The sequence below is a fragment of the Oryctolagus cuniculus genome, chromosome 1, assembly GCF_964237555.1.
Source record: "Oryctolagus cuniculus chromosome 1, mOryCun1.1, whole genome shotgun sequence".
Lineage (NCBI taxonomy): Eukaryota > Metazoa > Chordata > Mammalia > Lagomorpha > Leporidae > Oryctolagus > Oryctolagus cuniculus.
In genome coordinates this window covers 147609962-147627811 of record NC_091432.1, presented here as the reverse complement: position 1 = coordinate 147627811, position 17850 = coordinate 147609962, and positions in this window count along the sequence as shown.

Sequence of the window (17850 nt, the reverse complement as noted above, 5' to 3'; positions counted from 1 at the left end):
GACATAAAGATAGACATAAAGCCCTGTGGCATAGAATAAAGAGCCCAGAAATAAACCCTCATATAAATGATCAAATGAGTTTTGGCAAATGTACCAGAATCAGCCAATTGGAAAAGGACAGTCTTCTCAACAAATAGTGCTGGAAAAACTGGATATGCATAAAATAATGAAGGTAGTCCCTTACTCAGACCATGTATAGAAATTAAAGTGGGCCAAAGATCTAAATGAAGATCTAAAAGCACAGGCAGCAAAAGACAAATTAGCACGTGGACTTCATGAAAGCTAAGACATTTGGTGAATCAAATGATAGTATGAACAGATTATTAACAGAATAAAAAGCAGCTCCCAGAAGGAGAGAAATATTTTCAAATAATGTATTTGATAAGGGATTGATATGTGAAGAACTGTTAAAACTCAAAAATAAATAAACAAAAATCCTAGGCAGAAAAAAAATAGGCAAAGGATTTGAATAAGCATTTCTCAAAAGAAGTTATATAATGGTCAATGAGCAAATGAAGAGTTCAGCATCACCAGTCACTAGTGAAATGCAAATCAAAGCTACAAAGAGTTTCCATTTCACACTGACTAGGATGTCTATTATAAAAAAATAGCAGGTGTTGGTGGGGAAGCAGAGAATTGGAACCTTTGTGCAATGTTGATGAAAATGTAAAATTCTACAGCAAGTGTAGAAAACAGTATGGGAATGCCTCAAAAAATTTAATAGAATTTCATATCATGCAGTAATTCTACTTCTAGGTTTATATACCAAAGAATTGAAATAAGGTTCTCAAAAAAGATATTTGTACACCTATGTTCTTCACAATAGCTAAAACATAGCAACCAACATGTTCATCAACAAATGTCTGGATAAGCAAAATATGGTACACATATCCAATGAAATATTATTCCGTTTTAAAAGGAAGAAAATTCTTGGGGCTGGCACTATGGCGTAGTGGGTAAAGCTTCTGCCTGCAGTGCCAGCATCTCATATGGGTGCCAGTTCAAGTCCCAGCTACACCACTTCCGATCAAGCTCTCTGCTGTGGCCTTGGAAAGCAGTAGAAGAAGGCCCAAGTTCTTGGGCCCCTGCACCCACGTAGGAGACCCGGAAGAAGTTCCTGGCTCCTGTCTTCAGATCGGCCCAGCTCCAGCTGTCGCGGCCAATTATGGAGTGAACCAGTGGATGGAAGACCTCTCTCTCTGTCTGTCTCTCTCTGTCTCTCCTTCTCTCTCTGTGTAACTCTGATTTTCAAATAAATAATGAAAAAGGGATACATTCTGTGTGGATGAATCTTGAAGATCTAATTGTAAATGACATAAGTCAGAAAAGGATTATATATTACTATAGAATATGCATTTATATGCATACTATATATACATTATACAATATAATTGCACTTCTATGAGATAATTAAAGTAGTCAAATTCATGCATACAGAAAGTAGTATGGTGATTGCCAGGGATAGGGGCATGATGGGGAATTATTTCATAAAATACAGAGTTTAAGTTTTACAAAATGAAAAGTACAGAGAGAGGTAGAGGTGATAGTTGCATTTGTGTGCTTAGCTATCTGCATTTGTGTGAATAAAATATGTATATGTTGTTCTCTTTTAATTGCATTGCTCAAATCAAACTATGTAAAGCTAATCTTCCTGATGTTAAAACAGTATGAATCTCAGGATTGAGATTGGATTCTGCTTAAATGCAATAGCAGTTTCTTCCTACAAATATAAAAGACACATTTAAAACTATTAATCTGATTACCGTAGGTATATTGACAATTAATCCAAAGCAAACAAAACAAAGAATAAAAAGAAATCTCATGATTGACTTTTTTTTGGACAGTTAGAGTTAACAGTGAGAGAGAGAGAGAGAGAGAGAGACAGAGAGAAAGGTCTTCCTTCCATTGGTTCACCCCCAAATGGCTGCTACGGCCAGCACGCTGCACCAATCCAAAGCCAGGAGCCAGGTGCTTCTCCTGGTCTCCCACGCAGGTGCAGGGCCCAAGCACTTGGGCCATCCTCCACTGCCTTCCCGGGCCACAGCAGAGAGCTGGACTGGAAGAGGAGCAACCGGGACAGAACCCGCACCCCAACTGGGACTAGAACCTTGGATGCTGGTGCCGCAGGCAGAGGATTAGCCTAGTGAGCCATGGCGCCGGCATCGTGATTGACTTCTAAGGATTATTTCCTATTCCATTTGTTCATCATTTTGTTCACATGTTGTTACATAATATTTCTGCAAGTTGGCTCTTGGGAAACTGCTAAATCAGAAATAGTAAATCCTGAGAGGATATTTACTAATTTTGGCAGTAAGTTGGTATCTCTTGAATAGCTTTAAGGGAATTATCTGAGGTGAGAATACCACCTCAGAGTGAAGTGAGTTTTTCCCCCTCCTTCTGACAACCAACACTAAGATTAAATACTGCCCTTCCTCTTCACTTACACAGCGTTCTAATTGATAATGGAGCTGTACAGGGTGATGGTAACACTGGATGGCGGTTTAGAGAAGCATCTCTACTGCTATCATTCTTCCCATCCTCTTCTTTATTTCTTTAGAGAGAGGTTGTGTATACTTGGTGCTTCTCCACTTTGCTATAACCTCAGTGGCTCATTTCTTAAACCTCACACAGGCCTTGCCATGCCCATAGTCCCCTCATCCTCTTTCTCTTTCATTTATTTTCCCTGTCTTAGTTCCATATGTTTATAATCACAGCAAGTATATGGAGAGCTTGCAGCATTTATGTTGAAGAAAATACAATGCATGCCTGCATTTCAAAAGGAAATCACATACACACACACACACACACACATTCAAAGAAGTCGCTCTATACAGTCTGAAACACAATACAGAAATATGGTACTTTTAAGCTGTATTTCACTTACTTTGTGAATAAATAAGAGAAGCTTACTGTTAACATGATTTAGACAAAAAGAAATTGTGTTACTGCCAATACACTTGCAGAGTAATGAAACCACCCTCATTCATACAGTCAATGGTAGATATTTATTTAATACCTACTATATGCTGGGGACCATTTTAGGAACTTAGAACTTCAACAGTGAATAAGGTAGACATAATTCTCGAGAAATTGTTTTCTATATTTTGTGTGCAATTTGGGTAGTGACAGTGGGCATTAAAGTTTTTACTCAAAGTTTTTACTCAATCTCTTTACAGGGAATTTAGATTCCAATCATTCTAGCAAATTACTATTTAAAGGCCCTCGATTTTAGGGAGGGCAGAGCCAAGATGGTGGAATAGTGAGGGCGGGCACTGATAGTCCGGGAAAAGATAGTTTAATAAAATTGGAGTTAGTGTAGTCTCAGGAAAAGGCTCGGGAAAAAATTGCGGAGGAAACTCTCCCGGATCTAGTGGATGTGACATGGAAGACCTACGGGGAGAGCAAGGACGCCCACGGCACAGAGGACAGCCATGGAGTCTGCGCACCAGTGCTGTAAGAGGAGGTGAGACAAAAACCTCGGTAACCCGAGGCATTGGCGGGGAAAGGCAGAAAGAGCCTAGAGGGAATGAAAGTCCCACTGGGGAAAGCTCACCAGGCTGACCAGAGAAGAAAAAAAAAAAAACGAATAAATAAGGGGAACTGGCACGGACACTAGCCTCTCTCTCCACTCACCTTACAAAGTCGAGCAAGACAAAGAGCAGGCACCATTTTGAACATACGTAAAGTGGCACCCGCCATCAGCCAAGCAGAAAAACCTGACTCTTGGGAGAAATAACAGGAGGTTAGGACCTAGTGAAAGTGTGGAGCTAACAAACTGAGATTGTGAAAATCTGAGGGTGGGCGAGAGAACTCACTGAGTACACAAACTCGGTAACCTTGGCAACCTGGTGAGAGACTGCAGAGAAATTTGAGACCACACTGAGGGCTGCATAAACTCTTTGTGCGGTCCCTGGGGTAGAGAGAGCAGACAAATACCCACAGGGGCCAGATTTCATACATCAACTACCTTCAATTCCACTCAACTGTGTGGAGTTACTTCCCTTCTGAGTCAAAAAAAAAAAAAAAAAAAAAAAGAGAGAGAACAAGTGCTAGAGAGAACAACCTGGATGAGTCACTTTTGACACACCCTTAACCCTGAAGAACCAAACAGAGCTCTCTGGCCACACCCATCACAACCTCTAAGGATCCATCAAAAGCAGACAGTAAACTTAATCTAGAGTCATAGTATAACAAGAAAAACACCACAGCGAAGAAACAAAAGAATATCTCCAATATGCCAAACAACAAACGCAAAAACCGAGGTAACAAGAACAAGGAAGACACTATGACACTCCCAAATGAAATAGACACCCCAATTCAAGATTATGAAGATGATGAGATAGAAGAAATGCAAGAAGCGGATCTCATTAAGAAGTTCTCAAAAACAAATTCTTGAACTACAGAAATCCTTAATGGACAAGATAGAAAATCTCTCTCGTGAAAATGAAATATTAAGGAGGAATCAAAATGAAATGAAACAACTAGTGGAACATGAAACTGTGATAGTGACGAGAAATCATAGTGAAATGAAGAATTCAATAGATCAACTGAAAAACACAATAGAGAGCCTTACAAACAGAATGGGTGAAGCAGAAGAGAGAATATCGGACTTAGAAGACAGAGAACAGGAAAATATATAGTCAAACCAAAGAAAAGAAGAGGAAATTAGAAATCTAAAAAGTATTGTCGGGAATCTTCAGGATACTATTAAAAAACCCAACATTCGGGTTCTAGGAGTACCTGAAGGCATGGAGAGAGAGAAAGGATTAGAAGGCCTTTTTAGTGAGATACTAGCAGAAAATTTCTCAGGTTTGGAGAAGGACAGAGACATCCTAGTACAGGAAGCTCATAGAACCCCTAATAAACATGACCAAAAGAGATCCTCACCACGACACATTGTAATTAAACTTACCACAGTGAAACATAAAGAAAAGATCCTAAAATGTGTAAGAGAGAAATGTCAGATTACTCTCAGAGGATATCAAATTAGATTCACAGCTGACTTCTCATCAGAAACCCTACAAGCTAGGAGGGAATGGCGAGATATAGCCCAGGTACTAAGAAAGAAAAACTGCAAGCCAAGAATATTATATCCTGCAAAGCTCTCATTTGTGAATGAAGGTGAAATAAAGACCTTTCATAGCAAACAGAAATTGAAAGAATTTGTTGCCACTCGTCCAGCCCTGCAAAAGATGCTTAAAGATGTGTTACACTCAGAAACACAGAAACACGGTCATCGATATGAAAGAAGGTAAAGGAAGGAAACCTCACAGCAAAAGATCACAGGAAGTTCAAAACATATATTAGAAAATATCTTTGGCAAATGGCAGGGCAAAGTTACTACTTATCAGTAGTCACATTGAACGCTAATGGCCTGAACTGTCCATTTAAAAGACACTGATTGGCTGATTGGGTTAAGGAACAAAACCCATCTATTTGCTGCTTACAAGAAACACATCGTTCCAGCAAAGATCCATACATACTGAAAGTGAAAGGCTGGAAAAAGATATACCATGCCAACAGAAATGAAAAAAAGAGTGGGCGTAGCCATCTTAATATCAGACAACATAAACTTTACCACAAAAATTGTTAGGAGAGACCAAGAGGGGCACTATATAATAATTAAGGGATCAATTCAACAGGAAGATATAACGATTATCAATGTATATGCACCTAATTACAGGGCACTGGTTTATTTAAAAGATTTGTTAAGAGACTTAAAGGGAGACTTGGACCCCAATACAATAGTACTGGGGGACTTCAATACTCCACTCTCAGAAATAGATCAACAGGACAGAAGATCAACAAGGAGACAGTAGATTTAAATGACACTATAGCCCAAATGGATCTAACAGATATCTACAGAACTTTTCATCCTACAGCTAAAGATTTTACATTCTTCTCAGCAGTACATGGAACCTTCTCTAGGATTGACCACATACTAGGCCATAAAGCAAGTCTCAGCAAATTCAAAAGAATTAGAATCATACCATGCAGCTTCTCAGACCATCAAGGAATGAAGTAGGATATTAGCAACTCAGGAATCCCTAGAGCATATGCAAATGCATGGAGATTAAACAACATGCTCCTGAATGAACAATGGGTCATAGAAGAAATTAAAAGAGAAATAAAAAACTTTCTGGAAGTAAATGAGGATAACAGCACAAAATACCAAAACTTATGGGATACAGCAAAAGCAGTATTAAGAGGAAAGTTTATATCAATAGGTGCCTACATCAAGAAATTGGAACGGAACCAAATAGATGAGCTTTCATTGCATCTCAAAGATCTAGAAAACCTACAGCAAACCAGACCCAAATCTAGTAGGAGAAGAGAAATAATTAAAATCAGAGAAGAAATCAACAGGATTGAATCCAAAAAAAATTACCAAACATCAGCCAAACGAGGAGCTGGTTTTTTGAAAAAATAAACAAAATTGATCCCCATTGGCCCAACTAACTAAAAAAAGACGATAAAAGGCCCAAATTAATAAAATCAGAGATGAAAAAGGAAATGTAACAACAGACACCACAGAAATAAAAAGAATCATCAGAAATTACTACAAGGACTTGTATGCCAGCAAACAGGGAAACCTATCAGAAATGGATAGATTCCTGGACAATGCAACCTACCTAAATTGAACCAGGAAGACATAGAAAACCTAAACAAACCCATAACTGAGACAGAAATTGAAACAGTAATAAAGGCCCTCCCAACAAAGAAAAGCCCAGGACCAGATGGATTCACTGCTGAATTCTACCAGACATTTAAAGAAGAACTAACTCTAATTCTTCTCAAACTATTCAGAACAATTGAAAAACAGGGAATCCTCTCAAATTCTCTCTATGAAGCCAGCATCACCTTAATTCCTAAGCCGGAAAAAGATGTAGCATTGAAAGAGCATTAGAGACCAATATCCCTGACAAACATAGATGCAAAAATCCTCAATAAAATTCTGGCCAATAGAATGCAACAACACATCAGAAAGATCATCCACCCAGACCAAGTGGGATTTATCCCTGGTATGCAGGGATGGTTTAATGTGAGCAAAACAATCAACGTGATACACCACATTAACAGACTGCAGAAGAAAAACCATATGATTATCTCAATAGATGCCGAGAAAGCATTTGATAAAATACAACACCCTTTCATGATGAAAACTCTAAGCAAACTGGGTATGGAAGGAACATTCCTCAATATGATCAAAGCAATTTATGAAAACCCATAGCTAACATCCTACTGAAATGGGAAAAGTTGGAAGCATTTCCACTGAAATCTAGTACCAGGCAGGGATGCCAACTCTCACCACTGCTATTCAATATAGTTCTGGAAGTTTTAGCCAGAGCTATTAGGCAAGAAAAAGAAATTAAAGGGATACAAATTGGGAAGGAAGAACTCAAACTATCCCTCTTTGCAGATGATATGATTCTTTATTTAGGGGATCCAAAGAACTCTACTAAGAGACTATTGGAACTCATAGAAGAGTTTGGCAAAGTAGCAGGGTATAAAATCAATGCACAAAAATCAACAGCTTTTGTATACACAGGCAATGCCATGGCTGAGAAATAAAGAACTTCTAAGATCAATCCCATTCACAATAGCCACAAAAACAATCAAATACCTTGGAATAAACTTAACCAAGGATGTCAAAGAACTCTACAATGAGAATTACAAAATCTTAAAGAAAGAAATAGAAGAGGATACCAAAAACTGGAAAAATCTTCCATGCTCATGGATTGGAAGAATCAATATCATCAAAATGTCCATTCTCCCAAAAGCAATTTGTACATTCATGCAATACCAATCAAGATACCAAAGACCTTCTTCTCAGATCTGGAAAAAAATGATGCTGAAATTCATATGGAGACACAGGAGACTTCAAAGAGCTAAAGCAATCTTGTACAACAAAAACAAACCTGGAGGCATCACAATACCAGATTTCAGGACATACCACAGGGCAGTTGTAATCAAAACAGCCTGGTACTGGTACAGAAACAGATGGATAGACCAATGGAACAGAATATAAACACCAGAAATCAATCCAAACATCTACAGCCAACTTATATTTGATCAAGCATCCAAAACCAATTCCTGGAGTAAGGACAGTCTATTCAATAAATGGTGCTGGGAAAATTGGATTTCCACGTGCAGAATCATGAAGCAAGACCCCTACCTTTCACCTTACACAAAAATTCACTCTACATGGATTAAAGACTTAAATCTATGACCGAACACCATCAAGTTATTAGAGAGCATTGGAGAAACCCTGCAAGATATAGGTACTGGCAAAGACTTCTTGGAAAAGACCCCAGAAGCACAGGCAGTGAAAGCCAAAATTAACATTTGGGATTGCATCAAATTGAGAAGTTTCTGTACTGCAAAAGAAACAGTCAGTGTAGTGAAGAGGCAACCGACAGAATGGGAAAAAATATTTGCAAACTATGCAACAGATAAAGGGTTGATAACCAGAATCTGCAAAGAAATCAAGAAACTCCACAACATCAAAACAAACAACCCACTTAAGAGATGGGCCAAGGACCTCAATAGACATTTTTCAAAAGAGGAAATCCAAATGGCCAAGAGACACATGAAAAAATATTCAGGATCACTAGCAATCAGGGAAATGCAAATCAAAACCACAATGAGGTTTCACTTCACCCTGGTTAGAATGGCTCACATTCAGAAATCTACCAACAATAGATGCTGAAGAGGATGTGGGGAAAAAGGGACACTAACCCACTGTTGGTGGGAATTCAAACTGGTTAAGCCAGTATGGAAGTCAGTCTGGAGATTCCTCAGAAACCTGAATATATCCCTACCATACAACCCTGCCATCCCTCTCCTTGGAATTTACACAAAGAAATTAAATTGGCTAACAAACAAGCTGTCTTCACCTTAATGTTTATTGCAGCTCAATTCACAATAGCTAAGACCTGGAATCAACCCAAATTCCCATCAAGAGTAGACTGGATAAAGAAATTATGGGACATGTACTCTATAGAATACTATACAGCAGTCAAAAACAGTGAAACCTGGTCATTTGCAACAAGATGGAGGAGTCTGGAAAATATTATGCTGAGTGAATTAAGCCAGTCCCAAAGGGACAAATATCATATGTTCTCCCTGATCAGTGTCAAATAACTGAGCACCAAAGAGGAAACTTGTTGAAGTGAAATTGACACTATGAGAAACAGTGACTTGATCAGCTTTTGTCCTGACTGTTGATGTACAATGTAATACTTTATCCATTTTAGTATTTTTTTGTTCTAGTACTATTGGTTGTACTCTGTAATTAACACACAATTATTCTTAGGTGTTGAAATTTTAACTGAAAAGTGATCCCTGTTAAATACAAGAGTGGTGAATAAGAGAGGGAGGAGATGTATAATTTGGGACATGCTCAATCAGACTTGCCCCAAATGGTGGAGTTAGAAACATGCCAGGGGATTCCAATACAACCCCATCAAGGTGGCATGTACCAATGCCATCTCACTAGTCAAAGTGATCAGTTTCAGTTCAAAATTGATCACACTGATAGGTCTAAGAGTCAAAGGGATCACACAAACAAGACTAGTGTCTGCTAATACTAACTGATAGAATCAAAAAGGGAGAGAATGATCCAACATGGGAAGCAGGATACACAGCAGACTCATAGAATGGCAGATGTCCTAAATAGCACTCTGGCCTCAGAATCAGCTGTTAAGGCACACGGATCTGGCTGAGGTGCCCATGAGAGTATTTTAGGCATGGAAAGCCAAGACACTCTGGGAAAAAAAAAAAGAAGACCTAAATGAAAGATCTCTGCGAGTGAGATCCCAGTGGAAAGAATGGGGCCATCAAAGAAGGAGGTACCTTTCTCTGAAGGGAGGAGGGAACTTCCACTTTGAGTAAGACCCTGTCTGAATAAGATCGAAGTCAGCGAACTCAAAAGGGTTCCATAGCCTTGGCAACTATGACTAGAGCCTAGGGAGATTACTCACGCCATAAACAAGAGTGTCAAATTGTTAAGTCAACAACAGGGTCACTGTGTGCTTACTCCTCATGTGGGATCTGTTCTTAATGTGTTGTCCAATGTGAAGTAATGCTATAACTAGTACTGAAACAGTATTTTACAGTCTGTGTTTCTGTGTGGGTACAAACTGATGAAATATTTACTTAATATATACTAAATCGATCTTCTGTATCTAAAGATAATTGAAAATGAATCTTGATGTGAATGGAATGGGAGAGGGAGTGGGAGATGGGAGGGGTGTGAGTGGGCGGGAAGTTATGGGGGGGGGAGAAGCAATTTTAATCCATAAACTGTACTTTGGAAATTTATATGTACTAAATAACAGTTTTTTTAAAAAGGCCCTCAAATAGCATCATTTAGTTGAATTATAGCTTGGGATACCACCCAAGTGTAAACACATTTCTCTGTATTATCTTTTGCTTTCAAAAACTTCTCCAATTATGTTTTTCTTAGCAACTTTGGGGAGACATCTCTCTACAGGATTTTTGTATTTCTCACATCTTATGATAGAGGTACTTATTACCCTTTATTTTGGGCTGTCTTTTCAAAGAAATTCATACAAAGAAGAGACTTAGTAAAGAGGATGGTGTTTCCCTCTGGAGCCAAAGATAGGGAGCCTTACTGCTTGTTATGAAAGGTGTTGAGTTCCCTTAGCTCAGAGTTCCTCTGTTGTAGTGGAAGCTTCACCCTGTGGTGATTGGGATTCATGGAACTATTGCAACAATGCCAATACTCTAGCTACTGCCATTGTCTGAGTCACCCACGATAATGTGGCAGAATAATTTCTTAGCTTAAAAATAGGGCAAAATCTCAGACTGTTTACGGCTCTCAATAGTTACTTTGCCAAGAAAGCCATGAGGTAATGAATACTATTCCAAGGTTTTGCTGGTGGACAATTGTTCATCTTTCCCAAATTTAATAGAGAATGAGGCATAGATAGGATTGGGAGATTTCCTGCTCTCCAGTTCTTGAGAAACATGGGCTAGATGCCCCAGACTCAGATGAGTCAGAGCTATGGAGACAAAAGTGAGGTGTTGGTGTGTGTCCTTCAGTTCCAGTGTTTCGTTAGAGCGATTATTTTTGTGTACATTTAATAGATATGTCCCTAAATTTGATGCCTTCTAAAACACAAATTATTAAACATGATGTCAGCTTTCTTCAGAATGCAAGGTCCTTATTACAATGTATTTTACTGTGTGAGACTGGTGCTGTGTTCCTCCTGTTCCTCCACTGCCTCACAGATTGACACTCCTGCTGGCACCTTCCTCAAGTGTTGGGCACCACTTCTCCAGGATGCAGCCTTGATCTCATGTTACTTGTAATCTGCAGACCTAGCTTTCTGGGTTGGGAAACTGAATTTCATAGTTAACTCTGGACTCCCATTTTCTACATGTCTGTTTCACTTTTCCAAGTTTTAAAAATCGTCATATGTATCATTTATTAATTAGTCATGGAGTGAATCACTTTTATGAGCCTGCTCTGAATGCTGTTTCCCAAGGAGTACAATAATCTTGTTCTTCTCACTAATTTGGTTATTTTCTACAGTGATCACACCCCTGATTTCTTCAGGGTTATTTTAAATTTACTAAGGATATTTATATTAATTGCATTAAACATATTTATATGTTAACCACATTAATATTTATGTCAACTAAATTCTTTTAATTACATTAAACATTTTTATATATTTGCATTAATTACATTAAGCATATTTCATTTAACAATATATATTTTATTCATTTAATATTTATATTCTATTAAATAACTGCATAGTACACACCATTGTATTTATTCTATATATTTAACACATACCTGAAGATAACATGTATATATTTATATAAATTCAGGTTATAAATATAAGCAAGATAGTTATATATAAATATTAAGATAGATAGATAGGCAGGTAGGTAGAATTTGCTGTAACACAATGTAGCCTTCACATCACAATGGCTTAAATAACAAGGAGTTGTATCTGGTTCACATTTTATATCTAACATGATTGGTGAGGAGTCCCATTCTACATAGTTACCAGGAGTGCCATGCTGAGCTGTCCTGTGATGCTGTCCCCTCCGTGTGTGGCTTTCAGGATAGCCAGTAAAAGAAGAGAGAGAAAGAGGCCAGCATTGTGGCACAGCAGGCTACGTTGTCTCTTAAAATAATGACAACCCCTGTAAGGAGTACCAGTTTGGGCTCTGGCTATTCCACTTCTGATATAGCTTCCTGTTAATTTGCCTGGGAAAACAGTGAAGGATGGTCCAAGTTCTTAAATCCATGCCTTCCATGTAGGAGACCCGGATGGAGTTCATGGCTCTAGGCTTTGACCCAGACCATGGCTGGTGTAGTCATCTAGGGGATGGATCAGCAGATAGAAGATCTCTCTCCCTCTACCTGTCTCTCCATCTCTCTAACTCTGCCTTTCTAATAAGAAAAAAATTAAAAAATGAAAATGAAAAGAGAGAAGAAAGAGGAGGGAGATTATGGAGAACTCATGCTTTTAATTGCCTGTGATCAGACATGGCACATTGAAATTCTGTTCATACAGCGTTGTACTAGTGGCATGATCATCTCTACATCATAGAAGGGACTGGAAAATATAGGGAAGCACACGGACTGTTTGGTAAGTGGTACTGTATCTGCCACAGTAATAACCGCAGAGCTGGCTGAGTAGAGAACTAGTTTGTACTCCTAACCTTTTGGCAAGACAAGTACACGTGTGTTTCCTTTGGCATTGTGCTATCTTCCTGTAGTCCTCTCAGGCATCAGACAAAGGGGCCCAGAATTACAAAAGCAAAGCAATCTAAGTGACTCTACTCTGGGCGACGCCCAAGGAAGGGAAAACAGAATTTTGCACTGAGAAGAACCTCCATGAAACTAAGAGATAGGCCTCATGCTAGAGCCAGTATTTAAATACCTACCAAGGGCCGGCACTATGGCTCACTAGGCTAATCCTCCGCTTTGCGGCGCCAGCACTCCGGGTTCTAGTCCCAGTCGGGGCGCTGGATTCTGTCCCGGTTGCCCCTCTTCCAGGCCAGCTCTCTGCTGTGGCCAGGGAGTGCAGTGGAGGATGGCCCAGATGCTTGGGCCCTGCAGCCCATGGGAGACCAGGATAAGTACCTGGCTCCTGCCATCGGATCAGCGCAGTGCGCCGGCCACAGCGTGCCGGCCGTGGCGGCCATTGGAGGGTGAACCAACGGCAAAAGGAAGACCTTTCTCTCTGTCTCTCTCTCTCACTGTCCACTCTGCCTGTCAAAAAATAAATAAATAAATACCAGACAGATGGCATTGAGGCCAGTGTTAGCCAGATAAGCAGGGCCAACTAAAATGAAAGGAATGGCTGTCACCTGCCCAGTTAACAAGCAGTGTTTGTCCTTATTCCTTCTCCAAGTTATTGACCTAAGTGGAATTAGATGTTATAAAGAGGGGAAACAAATTGTCTCAGCATAAAACCATTCCCCAGCCAATCCTAGTCCCCAGATGGTGGTGGGGAGAAGCAAAAGAGCCCCTTCCCCCCAACAATGTTGTGTCCTAAGGCTAGAATATGGTTAGGCATGGGGAAACAAACCCTTAATTTTACTGATTTATTTTTTAAGGAAATCCTTTAAATTAGATATGAGATGGAGACTTTCAACTGAACTACACTGGATACTTCCTGTGATCACTTGCAGATGGCTTTCACCTGAAATTTGGTTGTGATGTCTAGTGATGCTGCCACATATAAGAACAGACAATGAAGTTTTACTTCATTTATCACTTCATTTATTACTTACATAATTGACGTTTTTGAGAATAGTTAGGCCTCTCCAGTAGGTCAAAAAATGGCTTGAATAAGCCAAAAAAGGAGTCTGGCTTGGGTTTTGGGGGCTAAGGAATAGAACCAAGTGAGAGTTTGCCTGCATGTGCTTAACGACTGACTTGCATTATCTGGAGCTCCTTCCCTGGTGCCCAGAGGGGGCAGAAGCAGGTGCTCATATCAGCTTACCCAGATGTGGGGCACAAGGTAGGTAAGCAAGGGTGAGGCTTAAAACTTGTCAGCAGCCAAATGTCAGAAAAATGGAGTCAGACTCCTCATTACAACTCCTAATAACTGCAGGTGAAAGGGTATTGTGGAATTGGCATTGGTTGAGGGTCAGAGGAAGGGTGACATTTTTCAGTGGTCAGAAGGAAAGATGAGAGAGCTCATGTCAAGTCCCCTCTTTGGCAGAATGGCCTCTGAAACAGCTGGAGATACAAAGGTCTGGCTCTCAGTTCTCTTTTTAAACTTGATCCACAGGTCAGTGCATGCCCTTGTTCCTATTACAACTTAAGTGAGTTCATAAAGTTGAGAGATTCTAAAAGTGCTTTAGTTTTATTAAAGGTCTGTTCAGTAGAGAACGACCTTATTAGCCTCTGGTCAAGCAAGAACAGGAAACTCAAGTGTGTAGGTCCCAGGTTTAAGACCTTGACTGATGGTTCTGAACTGAGGGCCTGGCACCAAAGCATCAGCTATGATGGAGCAATGGGATTTGCCAGTGCATTAGGCCAGAGGCGAAGAGGTGAAAGGCATCGGATACCTGCAAGTACGTTACAAACCAATAGCACACATCTTGGCATTACAGTCTTCTTCAAATAAATTATTTAATTTAACATTTAATTAGCCTGGTAAAGTAATTTTTAAAAATTCACAGTGAAATTATTCCAAAAAGAAACTTAAGTTAAAAGAAATAGGAAACAAACATTAAAGTATAAAATAGTATGTCTTATCCTTTCCTTTCCTTCCAAGTGTTTAAAGTTTATTTCACCACAGTTTAAGGCAGTTGGGTTTTTTGATTAAACAGAAGGGGTTTTCTTTGTTTGTTTGTGTTTTTTGTTTGTTTTTTTGTTTGGACAGGCAGAGTTAGACAGTGAGAGAGAGAGAGAGAGAGAAAGGTCTTCCTTCCGTTGGATTACTCCTCAAATGGCCGCTACAGCCTGCATGCTGCGCCAATCTGAAGCCAGGAGCCAAGTGCCTCCTCCTGGTCTCCCATGCGGGTGCAGGGCCCAAGCACTTGGGCCATCCTCCACTGCCTTCCCAGGCCACAGCAGAGAGCAGGACTAGAAGAGGAGCAACCAGGACAGAACCAGCACCCCAGCTGGGACTAGAACCTGGAGTACTGGCATTGCAGGTAGAGGACTAGCCTAGTGAGCCCCAGCACCGGAGTTTTATAAAAGGGTTGTGTTAGAGCAGGTATGTTACATCCTCCCTCCCCCAGTTTAGGGCTTTGTTTGCCACTATAAATTCTGAATTTTTAATTTAATCATATTCAGTGGCTTAATGCCCCATTAGATAAAAGAGTTCAACAAGGAAAAGTAAAACAACTATCGTAGTTCAGCAGGAATATAGGCAAGGATTTTAAACAATAATAAATGAAAAGACGTCCATTTAATTCAGGTACAATAAATTTTGTAATAATCACTGAGCATTAAAACTATAGTAGTATATTATTTTTTATAAAAATTTATTTATTTGAAGTCATTTTTTTTTTGACAGGCAGAGTGGACAGTGAGAGAGAGAGACAGAGAGAAAAGTCTTCCTTTGCCGTTGGTTCACCCTCCAATGGCCGCCACGGCCGGCGCGCTGAAGCTGGTGCACCGTGCTGATCCGATGGCAGGAGCCAGGTACTTATCCTGGTCTCCCATGGGGTGCAGGGCCCAAGCACTTGGGCCGTTCTCCACTGCCCTCCCTGGCCACAGCAGAGAGCTGGCCTGGAAGAGGGGCAACCGGGACAGAATCTAGCGCCCTGACTGGGACTAGAACCTGGTGTGCCGGCGCCGCAAGGCAGAGGATTAGCCTAGTGAGTCACGGCGCCGGCCTATTTATTTGAAAGTCAGAGTTACACAGAGAGAGGAGAGGCAGAGAGAGAGAGGTCTTCCCTCTACTGGTTCACTCCCCAGATGGCCATAATGACCAGAACTGTGCCGATCTGAAGCCAGGAGTCAGGAGCTTTTTCCAGGTCTCCGACATGGGTGCAGGGGCCCAAGTACTTGGGCCAGCTTCTACTGCTTTCCCAGGCCATAGCAGAGAGCTGGATTGGAAGTAGAGCAGCCAGGACTAGAACCGGTGCCCATATGGGATGCCGGCACTTTAGGCCAGGGCTTTAACCCACTGTGCCACAGCAGCAGCCCCAAGAAGTATATCATTTTTAACTGTTTTCCAAATATATAAAAAAAGTTTGACAAATCTGTACTTGCACCAATACTGTTACACATAGGCATTTCTCTTTTTTAATATTTAAAAAAATTTAAATTTTAGCTTCACATGTAAGGGAGAGCATGCAGTATTTGACTTTTGGGATCTAGCTTATTTCACTCAAAATGATATCCCCCAGTTGCATCCATTTTGATGCAAATGATAGAAGTTCATTCTTTTTTTGAAAGCTTTTATTTAATAAATATAAATTTCAAAAGTACAACTTTTGGATTATAGTGATTCTTCCCCTTATAACCACCCTCCCACCTGCAAACCATCCCATCTCCTACTCCCTTTCCCATCCCATTCTTCATTAAGATTCATTTTTTATTATCTTTATATATAGAAAATCAACTCTATACTAAGTAAAGATTTCAGCAGTTTGCACCCACACAGACACATAAGGTATAAAGTACTGTTTGAAGACTAGTTTTACTGTTAATTCTCATAGTACAACACATTGAGTCCTACACAGAAGTCTTACATAGGGAGTAAGTGCCCAGTGACTCCTGTTGTTGATTTAACTATTGACACACTTACTTATGACGTCAGTGAGCACCTAAGGCTCTTGTCATGAGCTGCCAAGGCTATGGAAATCTCTTGAGTCCAGAAACTCCAACATTATTTAGACAAGGCCATATTCAAAGTGGAAGTTCTCTCCTCCCTCAGAGAAAAGTATATCCTTCTTTGATGGCCCCTTCTTTCCACCAGGATCTTACTCACAGAGATCTTTTGTGTAGGTCATTTTTTGCCACAGTGTCTTGGCTTTCCATACCTGAAATGCTTTCATGGGCTTTTTAGCCAGATCTGAATGCCTTAAGGGCTGATTCTGAGGCCAAGTGCTGTTTACGGCATTTGCTATTCTATGATTCTGCTGTGGGTCTGCTTCTCATGTTGGATCATTCTCTCCTTTTTAATTCTATCTATTACTATTTGAAGATGCTTGTTCTTATTTTTGTGATCCCTTTGACACTTATTCCTATCTTTTATAATCAGTTATATACTTAAACTGATCACTTTAACCAGTAAGCTGGCATTGGTACCTGGAAGTCCATTCCTTTTTATAGCTGAATAATATTCTGTGTGTCTGTATGTGTGTATATCACATTTTCTTTATTCATTCACCTGATGAACACATTGTTGTTTCCCTATTTAGTCTGCTATTAAACATGGTGATACTGGTATCTCTTTTATACAATGTGTTCATATCTTTTGGTTAAATTAAAAATGTCATCTAAAAAAGTTAGGAAGGAAGGAAAAGAGGTAGGGGAGAAGTATTATATTGTTAGAATTATATCTATGAACTACATCAAATCTCTTCTCTTTGTATTAATATCAAATTAACATGAGATTTGAAGAGAATTATGTTGTAGTAATTATGCGTTCACTGTGACGCTGAGAACCTAATGTATTACTAAATTCTGTAAATAAAAAAATTAAAATAAGAACAAGAGCTTTAAAAGGCTCATAAAGAAGCATAATTAAAAGATAATGTGAGTTTTCCATGAACTTTTGGTAGCTCTCTCATATTTTACTTCAAAAATTAAAGTAAAAGAAAATTCTGAATTTGCATAAGAGCTTTGCCCCCAAATCTGCCTAATATTTGAAACTATCTGGGACTCATGTTAAC